The sequence below is a fragment of the Bicyclus anynana genome, chromosome 7 (genome assembly GCF_947172395.1).
Source record: "Bicyclus anynana chromosome 7, ilBicAnyn1.1, whole genome shotgun sequence".
Taxonomy (NCBI): domain Eukaryota; kingdom Metazoa; phylum Arthropoda; class Insecta; order Lepidoptera; family Nymphalidae; genus Bicyclus; species Bicyclus anynana.
The window spans coordinates 12236262-12253385 of record NC_069089.1 but is presented as its reverse complement, the minus strand read 5'-3'; positions in this window follow the sequence as shown (position 1 = coordinate 12253385).

Here is a 17124-nt window from a genome sequence, read left to right as displayed (position 1 = left end):
AAACTTTAGCTAAACAAGTTATTATAGGTTACATTATAATATTTATCCAATCTAAAAAAAAAATCTATATTCTTACTTGTACAAAGAAGGTTTTAACCTTAATACTAATTAGATTACTAAAATGTGACCCAATCCCATACCTTGCTTACTTCCAAATTGTTTATCAATAATACACCACAAAAATATTTTTTTTTTATTTATAATAGACTCTCGCTTGACTACAATCATGCCTGGTGGAAAGCAATGATGAGGTCTAGGTTAGAGCGCGCTTGCCTAGAAAATGCCTATTCACTCTTGTCTTGAAGGTGCACAAATCATAAGTGTTAGGAAACACAGAAGCTGGAAAGGCATTCCACATCTTCGCTGTTCTTATTAGAAACGTCGATGCGAAATGTTTTATGCGAGTCGACTGGACATCGACAACAAAAGGATGCCAACTTTAATGAAGCATAAGTTTGTTGCTTCTAATATTATTTATAGAAATTTATTATTAGTCTGCTGGAAGACTTCGGCCGAGCTTACTACTCTAACTGCAAAGACGTGCCGGAAAGCGATTTAGCATTTCTCTATGATGCCGCAAACAAACTGACTGAAGTATAGGTAGATAAAACTAGTCATCATCATTAGCAACGCATATTCGGCTCACTGTTGAACACGACCACCACGCTAGCTCAATGCGGATTGGCAGACTTCACACACGCAGAGAATTAAGAAAATTCTCAGGCATGCAGGTTTCCTCACGATGTTGTCATTCACCGTTCGAGAGACGTGATATTTAATTTCTTAAAATGCACAGAACTGAAAAGTTGGAGGTGCATGGATTAAACCTACGCACTCCGAATCGAAGGTTTTCAGGTCTCTCACATATAATACTAGCTGACGCCGCGCGGTTTCACGCGCGTGGTTCCCGTTCCCGTAAAATACGGGGATAATATATATCCCATAGCCTTCCTCGATAAATAGGCTATATAACGCTGAAAGAATTTTTCAAATCGGACCAGTAGTTTAGTTTATCCTGTTTAGTATAGCGCGTTCAACCAAACAAACAAACAAAGGAACAAACTCTTCAGCTTTATAATATGAATATAGATAAAGAAATGTATTAAAGTCTGGTGGAAGTCTTCGGCCGAGGCTTGTTACCACTCTCTCAGTAAAGACGTGCCGGTAAGCGACTTAGTGTTCCTCTATGATGCCGCATACAAACTGACTGGAACAAACCAGTACCTCTTTCAAATTTCACTTATCATCTGGTGAGATCGCAGTCAAGAATTTCTTTGTCACAGAACAAATAAAAATATAGACAAAGTCTAAGCAAAAGTTTTAAATGCCAATACATTTCCTCTCCCTCTTTTTCCTTATTCATTATAAGACATTATTCTCTAGACAGTCGATACATCTATTCGGCCCGACCTTTGTTCCAGAGAGAACACTGAATTGATGATTTAATTAAACATTTACCCTTAAACTTGTGTATTGGCGTGTTCAAGGTTTTGTAACCCTTGGGGAATTAAGACGATCGTGAGGAATTTGCAATTAAGAATGTCTAGGAACAAAATCAGTTCGCATCGAATGTGTGTATTGCTTGGTTTTTGGATTTACCTTTATTTAATTAACCGTTAATAATAATTAACCTGCGACTTGAAAGTTATGTTTCTTTCTTCATATTGTTAATTAAACAAACAATTTCAGCGGAATGTAACAAAGGATGTAATTCAGGTATTTTGCTTTTTAATTAAACAAACACGTGAGGAGTTAATTTAATTAAAAGAACCAGATCTCATAATCTCTTATAAAAGGATGCGGTATGTACACGACTAAACCTGTATTTCAGAAAGATAATATGTAGGTAGGTACAGTAATTTTACAGCAGACTAGCTGACGCCGCGCGGTTTCACCCGTGTGGTTCTCGTTCCCGTACGAATACGAGAATAATATATAGCCTATAGCCTTCCTCAATAAATGAGCTATGTAACACTGAAAGATTTTTTAAATCGGACCAGTAGTTCCTGAGATTAGCGCGTTCAACCAAACAAACAAAGTCTTGTTTTTTTTTTTTGATAAAACTTTCCATAGACTTATTAATAGTAAACCCATCTAGACTCTAGTGCAATAAATACCACTTATACAATATATTCTGTATGTCTCAACTTTTCACTACTTACAATAACTCATTCTAAGTCATTAAAACAACCTCTTATTAGGGATACTTACTGGAAAAACCCACACTGGATCACGGAAAATAGGCGTTAGACACTAATATCTGGCAAGTTCGTTGATGACACTCCCATGATATGCGGGCGACGGGGAAAAGACTGCGCGGGTGTGAAATCGTGCGTGCGGGGAAGTGAGGTGCATCAGACGTGGGTTTTTCATTCATCGCTACACGCCCCCCAACCCACGCGCGGAATTTCGGGGGTGTTACTAACGAAATTACTGAGCTATAGTAGGTACTAATACCACCAAGCTTGTACCATAGATTTTATTACTATAGATATATGACGTGCCTACAAAATCACCGCAACAAATGATCCGAATTTAGGTACTCTACTGAGCGCATAGATGCTGAATTTTGTGTTTACTTTTACATTTTTACATTATACATAGTAAATATAGTTTTTACAATTCCTAAACAAACAACTCGACATTGTAGACAATATCTAGGTATTTATTTATATAAATAACTTTCGTTGTTTACAATGCGAATAAAATAAATAAATAAATTAAGACAATTAGCCACTTTTTTCCGCGTCAGTTTCGACGCGCTAGTGACATATTTATAGTATAAAATCTTTAGCTTGTACAGTGTCTAACTAAATATAAATCTGTTATTAATGTAAGAGTACTTATTGTATACTAAATATAATGCTTTTGTATATCCGTCTGTTACAACAGACACTACAACCGCATTATTGCGGAACAGTGCAAATGTTTGCGGAAGATCCTTCGCACGATGTACTGAAGTGAGCTTTATTGAATAACTTACAGTATGTAGTTAGGGCAAATAATATAGAGAATAGTTGCGAGAACTTTTGCAAGTATAGTAACTGTGACATCGATAAATGAAGGTAAAATATTGTATTGTATTCATAGTTGACGGAAGAAGGTGAGGGTCCACCTGATGTTAAGTGGCCAGTGGATTTACGATCGGCAACTCTATCGACGACCGCAGTCGACTGCAGTCGTCGGTAGCTACTGTAGCTCGTGTAAATGAACACTTAGTATGATTAAACTATTTACAAATTAAACCTTTTTCGTAGGCTAGAAGGTACTCGTAACAGACAAAAATTAAAAAAAAAAACAAAATTACTTTAGCCCCTAGAGGCTGAAATGTTTTTATTTAGCCCCGCTGTGGAGTGTTAATATAACAGAGTTTTTAGATAAGAGTAGTGAAAAATATATTTATGTTTTTTAGTCGGATATCACGCTGTACATATTACCAGTGGCGTGCACAAGATCTTTAACAAGGGTATGGGTACAAAATGGAAAATTCCTATCGTGATACGGGTTCGTAATGAGTTCTCAGGTAGGCAGGCCATTTTGCATTTATGGTGTGCACGCCACTGCATATTACATAATAATATATATACCCTACAGTGGAATTGAAAAATCCTACTTTATAAAGTCGGATAAGCTACGTTTAATGCGATGTAAAATCGAAAAGTTCTCCTTCGGTAGACAATTTAAATTAGTTATACCCACTACGTAAAAGCGATCACAAATCCAGCCAACCGCCCGGACTAATTTATATAGGCTTACTGTTTAAGCCGACTATTTTAATAGATTTGTTATATTATATTATTAGTTTTGCTAACTTACCTAATTATAACTTAATAACGTTTGATGGAAATTTTAGTTTCAAGTTTCAGAACAAAGTTATGGATTTCAATAAATTAACTGAAAATGGAATTGTTTTGTAACAGATAACTGACTAAATTAAATAGTACTAGTATTAATGTTAATATTCTTGAGAGGGCGAGAATTGTGAGGAGATTCCTCACTCTGGAGCTCTGACCGGTTGCTTGGGCACTCGAAAGTCCCGCAGCGGGGGTTGATTTTTTTTAATACTTTGTACTAGCGGACTTCGTCCGCGTGAATCGATGTAAACTTTCAACCCCTATTTTACACCCTTCATAAGCGATTTAGAAAATTCTTTCACCGATATAAAGCTAAGTTATTTGCGAGTGTTATAGGCAATATTTACTCCGATTTCTTCGGAAACAGGAACCTTATGTGGGTGAAACCGCGGTGCGTCTTTTAGCGGCATTTATGCGTCTTTTAGAAATTTTGTATTATCTCCGAAACTATACGACTAATTAAAATACTGTAAAAGGCAAATCTTATCTCTATAATATCTTTTTAATCATGAAGTAGTTTATTTTGATAAGGATTTAAGTTTAGTTGTGTAAATAATGACGTAAACCTTAGTATATGATTTAAATAATTTATTAAAATACTATATCTGCTAAAATATAGAAGATATATGCTGTCGCGACACTTTTTGTAGAAAATGATGTATTCTGCAAAGTTGTAGTACATTATTTTATACTAACATCAATAGCTTTTGCAGCGCACGCCATATAAACAAAACTTTTGTACACCTTGGGTTACATAATTGGAGTTTCAGGAAGGATCCCTATTTTTTTAAAAATACAATATAGCTTATAGCATTCCTCGATAAATGGACTATCTATCACTGAAAGTATTTTACAAATCGGAGCAGAAATTCCTGAGATTAGCGCGTTCAATCAAACAAACAAACAAACTCTTCAGCTTTATAATATTAGTATAGATTAACGTTGTTAAAATTTAAAAAAATACATATAAATAAATGAGAGAGATTAAAAACCTACTTGTCTTATAAATACCTCAGATCTCACATCAGACACGATGAAAAGTTATCCATAACTACGCTCAAGCTGTCCATGTTATATTAAGCATGCAATAAGAATTTGATGAGGTAAAGTCGGCGTGAAGTTGGTAAAAGTACAGCGCTAACATTAATAATTACTTAACTAACTTCGTTAAGGAAATGATCTCTCTCACAAGGTTTTAGGGTATTTTAGCACATTAGGTAAGCGAGAGTTTTGGCAGCTCGAGTACATTTAAGCAAATTTTGCGTATTATGCTCAGAAACAGAAAGAGTTATTCAAGGAAATGTTTTCGCTACATAATAAGTCGTGGGATGACCTTTGACTAGTCGTCGTCGTCGTGATCAACCCATATTCGGCTCACTGCTGAGCTCGAGTCTCCTCTCAAAATGATTAGGATTAAGCCAATAATCCACCAAGCTGGCCCAATGCGGATTGGCAGACTTCACACACGCAGAGAACTAAGAAAATGCTCTGTTATGCAGGTTTCCTCACAATGTTTTCCTTCACCGTTTGAGACACGTCATATTTAATTTTCTTAAAATGCACACAACTGAACAGTTGGAGGTGCATGCCCCGGACCGGATCCGAACCCACCACCCTCCGGAATCGGAGGCAGAGGTCATATCCACTGTGCTATCACGTATCACGTATACTTGAGTAGTATCTATGTAATTTTCAGCCGATGGACAGCCACTGCTGAACATAAGGGTTTTCAAAAACCACAATCTTAGGGCATGAGCATCCAGCGGCTCCCTATTATGTCAAAATAATTTATACAACGAAAATCTCGGAAAATGTAAGGGACACCTATTAGGTACTCTTCAGCATACAAAAGCGGCATACAACAATATCATGATAATATAATGTCTGTATTAAGATATTACGTAATAGTTTCCTTCGAACTAACCATCAAGTTTCACCAAGAATGGATACAACATTGAACAATAGCCCAATGAATAGCAAGTTTAAAGTTATGATCCATTCTGATTTCACTCGGGCCTTGACTGTGAGCCCCTATTATTGCTTGAATAGCTTCAGTACATTATGCAATTGACTTAACAGTTTTCGGAATCATAATATTTTAGAGGGTTCGTTTATTTTAAAACGACCCCCTAAGTGGGTTCTTTGAATAGATCGTCGATAAAAAAACAACAGAAGACTAGTTTTAGCAGATTCAGAAGTGATTACAACAATAAGAAAACAAATGTTAAACAAAGGTTATGATTTACAACATTTGTCAGGACAACTTAACAAATCAAACTGTAACCAAAATAAGATCCTAGAATGGCAGAGAATGATCTTGAGTGAAATCACGCGCTTGTGAACGATGTGTGTAGGGTTAAAGGTACCTTTGACTGTTAACAAACACTCCCCTTTTCCACTCAAGTCACTCTCCCTGCCTATCCCAAGTAATTCGTAAAGAATTACACAACACACTGAAGCCGTCCGTACCGCAAGTTTGTTGCAACGCGGCGATAACACTAGCTCTTAGGATAAAATACTTTACGATATTAAACATGTGAAATATACAAAAATAACAATAATTAAGATCGGTCGAGCCGTATCGGAGGAATGCGACCAACACAGTGACAATGAGATGTTTATATACTACTAGCGGATCCAGTCAAGCTTCACTTTGACTTATTTGCACTTTTTCCTACCCCTGACCAATACAACTTCCACCTTTTACCCTATCCAACCCTACCCCTACCCAAAATCAAAATTGGTTCAGCCGTTCCCGAGATTTGCGCTCAGGAACACATTCAAGATTCAATTTTAAATTAACTTCTTTACTTGAACGATGAAAGAGTATACCAGTTTGAAAATACCGCATCCAATATTTTAAAAAAGCCTTGCCAATTTTGTAACAGAACATTATTGTATTAAAAGCTGTAAGACCAGATATATTCTAGACAATATGTTAGAGTACAGAATAGCATCAGCTGATAAAGTTGGCAAAGAGCCACCTGCTATTGAGATATGACTTAGGCATTTACGATCTTCAACGTAGCTTACTCTACTATGCAGATTACTTTGAGCAATTTACTTTAAATATTAATTACTTTTGGCGGTTTCATTCAACAGAATCCAGATGTTACTGTATCCCTAAAGTACCGAGAATAAGTTACAAGTTGTCTTTGTGGATTTATTATTTAAATTACTTAAGAATGGCTGTTAATATATATATATATATATATATATATATAAAAAACACCATATATATATATATATATATATATATATATATGTGAGTGCATATACATAAATAATATACATACATAAATTTGTTCTGTATGACTATTTTTATTAATTACGCATGTTTTTAATCAATCAATACTTAAATTTATAAAATTTTGACGGCTTCCGTGGCGCAGTGGTATGCGCGGTGGATTTACAAAACGGAGGTCCTGGGTTCGATCCCGGCTGGGCAGATTGAGATTTTCTTAATTTGTCCAGGTCTGGCTAGTTACCACCCTACCGGCAAAGACGTACCGCCAAGCGATTCAGCGTTCCGGTACGATGCCGTGTAGAAACCGAGAGGGGCGTGGATTTTCATCCTCCTCCTAACAAGTTAGCCCGCTTCCATCTTAGACTACATCATCACTTACCATCAGGTGAGATTGTAGTCAAGGGCTAATTTGTACAGAATAAAAAAAAAAAAAAAAGAAATAAAGTATGAAAAACCAAAACGTGTAAACAAATTATAAGGCGCTCTAAATACAAAAAAATGCGCAATAGTAATTATTACGAAGAAGAAAACTCTTCTAATCAATTATTATCAATTAACTCAAAGTCTCAATTGTGATATTGTAATAACTTACTCCAATTTAGCCTGAAATCGATTAACATTTTCAACTATTTGCTCGTTCAATTGACGTTTAATATGATAATCCCCATAATATGATCAGCCACGCAGGAACTGAGAGTTAGTCACGTACGTGTTATAATAATATCTAGGATTTTCGTTGGAACATCTAGATTGCTAGCAGTCAGATAATAAACGGACCGAAACCATTTAGATGGGATTTATGAAACTACTTGCTACGAAGTTATATGACATTTTGATACGTGTTAAATAGTGAAACTATAATTTAGTTTTATGTGAGTATTTCTCGTGAAAGCTATGAACCACGTACACTGTAGTATCCATTATTGGTTGTGGTTATTTACGGCTATTTTATCCATACTAGTATAATAAATTTAAAAGTAAGTTAGTTACCTTTTCACGACTACATCGCGGAACCAATTTTGATGAATTTTAGAAAGGAAATTTGTTTGGAAACCGAATTAGCTATGACCTTGAAAAATGCAAACCGTATTAAGAAATGGAAATAAGGTTTCCGAGGCGATAAAAATATTATCATCATCATCTTGTTTTTCTTCTTTACATTAGACGCCCACAACTGGACGAAGGTATTTGACATCCAATCACAAAATATTTGTTTATTAAGATCTTCAATTAACCTAATTAAAAACCGACACTGCACATTCCTTGCGAGCAGTTTGGGACCTCAATAGTATCATCATCAACATCGGCTCTTCTATGTACACCGCTCTTTGCTACTTCACATTTTCTTAGGCCATCTGCAGAACCCAAACAGAACATAAAGCCCACTTCATCAGCGACGAAATGTGGTCCACACTGTGAGCTTAAGAAATCCATAATATTTAGCGATCAAGCGAAAAACCTGGGAACCGAAAAAGATCCAGATATACCGTACTCCGTAAATCATCATAGTAGTACACAAGTAACTAAACTTTACTAACTAAACCTACAGAATCTAAAAACTGCAACACAAGTCTTAAAAAAGTAAAAAGTTGTATCAACAAAAATGCAACGTAGAAAAATTTGTCGCAGCTTAATTAGTTCGGCGTCCAGTTTCGTTGCAAGCCCACTTGTATTTCAAACCGTCCGCTAACTATGTAGGGGCCGATCCGTTTCGCAGAAACCGAGTCCGACGGGTAAACTTCGATTAACTTGAACCACTCCGTTTAAAGCCAGAAATGAGCACGCTTTATCTTAGTATTTTCCTGTACTTTAAATTAAAACAAAATTATAAATTATGACTGACTTCAAAATTAGGAAGGTTTTTATCGAGTGTTTATATTTTAGAGGTAATATTTTACACCAGAGCTGTGATAGCCCAGTGGATATGACCTCTGCCTCCGATTCCGGAGGGTGTGGGTTCGAATCGTGATATTTAATTTCTTAACATGCACCCCCAACTTTTCAGTTGTGTGCATTTTAAGAAATTAAATATCACGTGTCTCAAGCGGTGAAGGAAAACATCGTGAGGAAACCTGCATACCAGAGAATTTCTTAATTCTCTGCGTGTGTGAAGTCTGCCAATCCGCATTGGGCCAGCGTGGTGGACTATTGGCCTTACCCCTTTCATTCTGAGAGGAGACTCGAGCTCAGCAGTGAGCCGTATATGGGTTGATAATGTATGTGTATGTATGTATGTATTTTACACCAATTTAGGGGTAGTATTTCAACCTAAAGAAAGCACTGCCTTTAAAACGGTGTATTAGGTAGGACGATGTAAGTTAAGATTTATTTCGAGTGTTTATATTTTAGATGTAATATTTTACACCAATTTAGGGGTAATAGTTCAATCTATAGAAAGCTTGGCTCTGCTTTTAAAACGGTCAGTAAATAGTACTAAATGTTTTCGTTTTTTGATGTTGCACATTTTAGTGTTTTTGAAGTCAGCTGTTATTTTTTTTAATTTTATTTATATTATGTAATGACTAGCTGGCGCCGCGTGGTTTCACCCGCGTGGTTCCCGTTCCCGTATAAATACGGGGATAGTATAGCCTTTCTTGATAAACACTGCTATCTAACACTGAAAGAATTATTCAAATCGGACCAGTAAGTAGTTCCAGAGATTAGCGCGTTTAATCAATCAAACAAACAAACAAACTCTTCAGGTTTATAATATTAGTATAGATTTTTTACTAAACTAATCGTGATTGGTACGTAAAGTCGCGTCTTCTGAGAAAACAACATAGCAAAATCAGACAAGTATTTTTTTTTAAAATAACAAAATATTTACATCGGTAAAATTCATATTATTGCTCGTTGCTTTGAAACACAAAACCATAAACCTACAAAGTGGGAGTCGGACTAGCATACGAAGAGTTCCGTACCGTTATAATTTTTGTGAATATTAAAAAGTACTACCTGTTTCCGTTAATAATAATCGAGCAAATATGACCAAAAACTGATTGTTGTATGGATGTATGTTTTATATATATGTATATAACCCCCTTAAATATTTTTTTTATATTTTATTATTTGTTATAGAGGCAATAGAAATACATAATCTATGAAAACTGTCTAACTATCACAGTTCATGAGATATAGCATGATAAAAGAAGTACGGACGGACGGACTCTTAGTAATAGGGTCTCGTTTTATCATATGGGTGCGGAGCCCTAAACATCAGCCAAATTTAATAAAGATTTTGTTTCGCAAAATAATTCCAAATTCCTCGAATGGTTCACGTTCGTTCCTCGAAGTCCCGAGTTTCGGATAGAGGCAATACCAATACACAGGTTTGAGGGTAGCAATGGGTGATTAAATCATCAATTATAAAGGTATTTTCGCACATTTATGCCAGTGATGTATTAAACACTTAACAAATAATATCTGCAGGCTTATTCACTAACTTTGACATAAATGTTAGTTGAGATATTATACGAAACTAGCGCCCGCCCGCGACTTCGTCCGCGTGAAATTTAGTTTTTCACAAATCCCTCGAGAATCATAAATTTTTCAGGGATGAAAAGTAGCCTTTGTGATAATCCAAAGTAAAATCTATTTCCATTCCAAATTTCAGCCAAATCGGTAATTGCGGCGTTAAAGAGTAACAAACATCCATACAAACTTTCGCGTTTATAATATTAGTAGGATTGAGATTCTTTTTGTCATCCAGTGCTTACTTACCTTTCGAGGACATCATACAGTTACTAAGTAGACGACATTTATCAGTTGATTTTTGTCATTTCTCAGTTGGATGTTTAAAAATCAAAAATCAAAATCAAAAATCATTTATTTCAAGTAGGCTCAGTTTACAAGCACTTTTGACACGTCAGTTGACTATTTGTAAAGATTCTACCACCGGTTCGGAAGGCAGGTTCTGCTGAGAAGATACCGGCAAGAAACTCAACAGTTGCTCTTTAGAAAAAGTCATACAGTATTATAATTTACAATTGATAACAATTACAATTTCTTATAGTTTTATTTCCTGTGTGAAGGTGGAAGCTGATCCAATGGCCTCCAAGCGCTTTTATCTTTAAGGAACTCATCAATGTTGTAGTAACCTCGACTAAGTAAATGTTTTTTAACACATTGCTTAAAGCTATGCATTGGCAGGTCCATCACAGTCTTGGGGATCTTGTTATAGAAGAGTACACCCAAACCTACAAAAGATTTTTTTACTCTTTGGAGACGATATGCAGAAATAACTAACTTATGCCCGTGTCTAGTAAGACGTGGGTTTAAATCTCCTTTTCGTTTGTACAAATTAATATTTTGTCTTACATAGACTATACTGTTATATATATATTGACAGGCTACTGTTAGTATACCTATTTCTTTAAACTTTTGACGAAGGGACTCGCGTGATTTTAATTGATATATTGCTCGAATTGCTCTTTTTTGAAGTACAAATATAGATTGTATATCGGCAGCCTTGCCCCACAATAAAATTCCGTAAGTCATTACGCTGTGAAAGTACGCAAAATAAACTAGCCTAGCTGTGTCAACATCAGTGAACTGTCTTATTTTTCTCACTGCAAATGCCGCTGAGCTGAGTTTACCAGACAGTTTTTCTATATGAGCACCCCACTGAAGTTTACAATCCAAGGTCACTCCCAGGAAAACTGTGGAACTCTCCATTTCCAGTGTTTCACCATCGATCATTATAGACTTTTCTAATTTTATTACATTTGGCAATGAAAACTCAATACATTTAGTTTTCTTGGCATTTAAAAGTAGATTATTTGCAGTGAACCAATGCGACACATGCGACATGGCACGGTTTACGTCGTCAGAGTTATCTTTATTTCTGTCCGTCTTAAAAATTAAGGATGTGTCATCAGCAAACAGTACAATCTCACATATGCCGCTGACATGGAATGGTAAATCGTTTATGTACACTAGGAATAAAAAAGGACCCAGAATTGAACCCTGTGGGACGCCCATTTTGGTAGTGGAACCGTGCGACTTTATATCATTTATGCATACCTTTTGTGTTCTATCACTGAGATAAGAGGCAATGAGATCAAGCGCAATACTTTTGATGCCATAGTGGCTTAACTTGAGTAAAAGAGTGTTATGGTCAACACAATCGAACGCCTTGGACAGATCACAGAACACACCAATAGCATTCTTAGAACTTTCCCATGCTTCATAAATATGTTTTAAAAGTTTAGCCCCTGCATCAGTAGTATTGCGACCTTTTGTAAAACCATACTGTTCAGGATGAAACAAGTTATTTAAATTAAAATGACATAAAAGTTGATTTAATATGATTTTTTCAAAGACCTTGCTAAGTGTTGGCAATATTGTAATCGGTCTATAATTATTAAGATCTGATTTGTCTCCTGATTTAAAAAGTGGTATCAATTTGCCATGCTTCATTAGGTTCGGAAAAATACCTAAGTCCACACATTCATTAAAAATAATGGCTAAGTGGGGAGCAATGACATCAATTATATTAGATATTACTTTCACTGACATGCCCCACAGATCTCCAGTTCTTTTTAATTTTAACAAATTGAAAGATTTTTTAATGTCAGATACAGTGATATGGTGAAATTCAAAAAGATCGTTGCACTCTTTAACATTGCCTCTTAATAGTCTCTGAGCTTCCGTAGCAGACGAATCCAGTGAATCTGTTAACAAGATAGGAACATTCTGGAAAAAATCTTCAAAGGCATTAACAACCTCGTTATCAGTGTTTACCTTTTTGTCATTGACAATTAATTCAAAACTCGTATCACGCGGTTTGATTTTTCCTGATTCTCTATTAATTATATTCCAGGTGGTTTGTATCTTGTTCTCAGACTCAATTATTTTCTGTTTGATGTGTAACGATTTCGCAAGAATACAAACACGTTTGAAAATTTTTGAGTATCTTTTTACATAATCTAAATAAGTTCGCGTTTGAGTATATTGTTTTTCTTCGTACAACTCGTACAATTTATCTCTACTTTTATAGATACCTACAGTAGCCCATTCGCTAAACTTTAATTTTTGGCTAGCATTAATGCGTTTGAAGTTAAAAATTTTACTAAACTCTCTGTCTATTGTCTTGAAAAGTGTACCAAAGAGCAAGTCTGGATGACTATTTTCAAATGCAAGACTTGGAATTTTAGAAATAATTGTGTTTTTGAATCGCTCTAATTTACCTTCAGTTATTGGCCTATACTTTACCCATTGATTGTTATTGGTTTTATTATTTAAAATAGTAATTATTTGACCACTATGATCAGAGCTTAATTTATTTATTATCTTCTTTCTCTCAAGCACACAATTATAAAATATATTATCTAGACAGGTACCTGAAGTTGCGGTTATCCTAGTAGGTTCGTTAAAAGCATGTGTCAAATCAAAACATTTGAATAAGTTAAGAAATCTAACAGACTTTGAGTTTTCTGTTAGAATATCAACATTAAAATCGCCGCAAATCAGTATTTGTTTGGAAGATGTGCACAATCGCCTCATTACATCTTCCATTACCTCTTCAAATTGATCAAAGTCAGCCGGAGGGGGTCTGTACACGCATACTATAACAATTTGTTCCAACTCCACACAGGATAGTTCAACAATGCATTCTACAGAAAGGCTAACTATATCTTTTCGATCCTTACATTTTAAGTTATTATGTAAAATAATTAAAGAGCCACCATGACCAGCCCTTCTGAAGAACACACTTGACAATGAATAATTATTAATATTAAGTACTGACAGCTGTGAGTTAGTGAGCCAATGCTCCGTAATACATAAGATGTGTATATTGAAGCTTTATTTTTATAGGTTGTTATTAAATACCAAATTAGTGGAGAGTCCAGCTGGTAGAGCGAGATTTTGTGATAGCCAGACTTTAGTCTCTATAAAAGCTATATAGTCCAGGATTTGGGGTTTATTTTATCAATCGATTACCTACTTATCAAGTTAATTATCCGTGAGTAGTTTCATCCTGATGAGACGCTAAACATTTATATCTACGAAAATTCTCTCGCTTCTGGTAGCTAACAACGTTACTAGTTATTAAAAATTCTAGGGTAATATGGTTTTTAAGTTGTCTACCTAATTAACAAATTCTGTAGTACAATATCTCGTTCCTACGCTCACAAATTTTAATTACAGATGTGCAGGAATTAAAAAAAATGTTAAACATAAACACTCAAAGATATAAATTGTATCTTAAAGAGAAGTGTACCAAGATTTAAACTGTTAACTGCCCAAGTTATACAATATATTACCCGATGGCGCTCGGCCAACTTGCTAGCAGGTGCTGCGTCGCTCTGAGGTACTGCGAAAATGTCCTCCGGAGCGGACTCTTGGCATCTGCTTTTAATATAACCTTGTAAGCTGAAACAGGATTAAACCGAGTAGAAAAAATTCTTAACATACTTGCGATGTTTTGTGTAATGGTCTAAAAACCTATGATGTCTGATATGAGATTGGGGATACAAACTGTTCTGGTGTATTTTTTTACATTATTATCTTGAAGGAAAGTCCAAAGACAAAGTCACGGGCGACAGCTATTACTAATAATATAAGAACACTAGTCCAAGTTCCGATGACTACACACACTATATCATACAATTAAATTAACGTAATATTAATAGTAAAGTCAACAGTAAATGGGATTAGTTGGTACCGTCTCTCGGATACCTGGATCCCGCTGATTAGAACTTTACAAGATTTAGCTTCTACTAAGTTTGCCATGATGTTATAGGTACATGCAGATAGGAACAAGAACTTTTTTTTTGAAGAAAGAAGATGTGAGGAATTCTCAGTAAAATTGTTAGCCAGAATTTGGCATTATCCAATTGGATAATGAGCGGGATCGACTTCTTAACATGCTCTACGAGGCACGGGGCAGTAACACCGTCAACTTCCTAACTCTTGACTGGAAATTTTCTAATGTATGTCATCATAGTGTATGTATTCCATCTCAGATGTCAATAGATCTGAAAGTGACCGTTACAGAGTCAATAATTATTATCTTAGGGCCACTGAACCGTATTGTAGCAACATAGTTGGTCTAATCTCCTTAGAACATTCGTCTTTTACCATGCTTGGTCTATGGGTCGTTAAAATATGCTCATAATAATAATAAATAATCATCATCATCATCATTAACAACCCTTATTTGGTTCACTATTGAGCAGAAGTCTCCTTTCAGAATGAGAGGGGTTAGTTGGACGAATGGTCCACTCATCATCATCATCTTATCAGCCGATGGACGTCCACTGCAGGGCATAGGCCTTTTGAAGGGACTTCCAAACATAGCGATACTGAGCCAACTGCATCCAGCGAATCCCTGCGACTCGTTTGATGTCGTCAGTCACTTTGGGACCCCAACGTCCATCGGCTCATCGAACTATGTCCCCGCCCATTGCCACTTCAGCTTCGCAACTCGTTGAGCTATGTCGTTGATTTTGGTTCTTCTGCGGATCTCCTCATTTATGATTCGATCACGCAGAGATACTCCCAACATAGCTCGTCCCATCGTCCGCTGTGTAACTCTGAGCCTTCCTATGCGCCCCATAGGTTAGCGACCAAGTCTCGGAACCATAGGTCATCACTGGCAACACGCACTGTTCGAAGACTTTTGACTTCAGGCACTGAGGAATTCCGGACCCAGCGATTCGGCAGTTTTCCTCTTTCTCGAAATTGGACCTACCTAAATGGTCCACTGCGTTGGCCCAATGCGGATTGCCAGACTTTTCCACGATCACGTGTCTCAAACATTGATGGAAAATATCATGAGGAATCATGATATTTTCCATCAATGTTTGAGACACGTGTAAGAGTCGGTACGGAGTACCTACCTAATTAAAATGCACATAACTGAAATGTTGGAGGTGTATGCCCCGAACGGAACCTACGAACTCCACTGGAACAAAATAAATATTTTTAAAATTACCTTATAGGTTAGTTGACAAGTATTTTCGCCGACTTTATTATAGCAGCCACGAAAAAATAAGACTGATCAACATTAGAAGGTCAACCTAGACTTCACGTTATACTTAAAGCAAAACGTGTAGGTGCCTATGAATATTACAAGTTAGTAAACAAACTCGGAAGTAGTTTGCTACAAAAGTACTACTTATATTTACCGCCATGCCACAAGTTTGATGAGTTCTCGCGTTATATGTCCCAAGTCCTGTACGTAACCATTATCATAGCAATTTGCTGAAGATTTATATACGCCTGATACTTCGTTCGCGTAAACTTCGCTCCTCAAATTATTTCGGAGATAAGTGCAAATAAACATGACTTGAAAAAAAAATACAGTAGAACCCGATTAAGACGATCACGCATAAAACAATTTCTAACATAATACCTACGTCATGCCAGCCCCTACAACTCGAGACATGTTTTCATACATTTCCTAACGCTTAATACGATTCGTCATCCCGTTTAATAGGCCTACATCTCACACGCGTTTAATTTCAAATGCGACAAATAAATTACAACAGATAGATCAGGACGTCATAAAGGTCCTTAAACAAGGATTCACAGGATCATGATACATGATATCCTAAAGAACTGAAAGACCTGACAGCAAACGACTCTTAACATGATGCGATTCTAAACTGAAAATTTACAAGACGCACTGCAAAAGTAAATTTACAAGACGCATTGAAAATTTCGTTATTGATAATGCATCAAAATCTTTTTGTCATACCAGAATAAGTGAATACTTTAAGTAACATAATTAGGTAGTCTTTACACCAAACACACAAATTTTTATAACTTTGTATGTGTACATTAGTCGTTATATTTTTCGCTATCCCCCACCCATATCGCTTTCCCGTCTAAGACGCGTTTTTAGTTGGGTCCCTGGTAAATCGTATTAAACTGGTTCTACTGTAGTAGTCATTGGTACGAGGATTGGTATTAATCACGTTGCTGTGTATAAAGACACGAATATATTGACACTCCATGAATTCATAGTGTTGGTGTCGGGTCCATCATGTGGCGGAGAGGAAAACTCCGAGCAGAGCC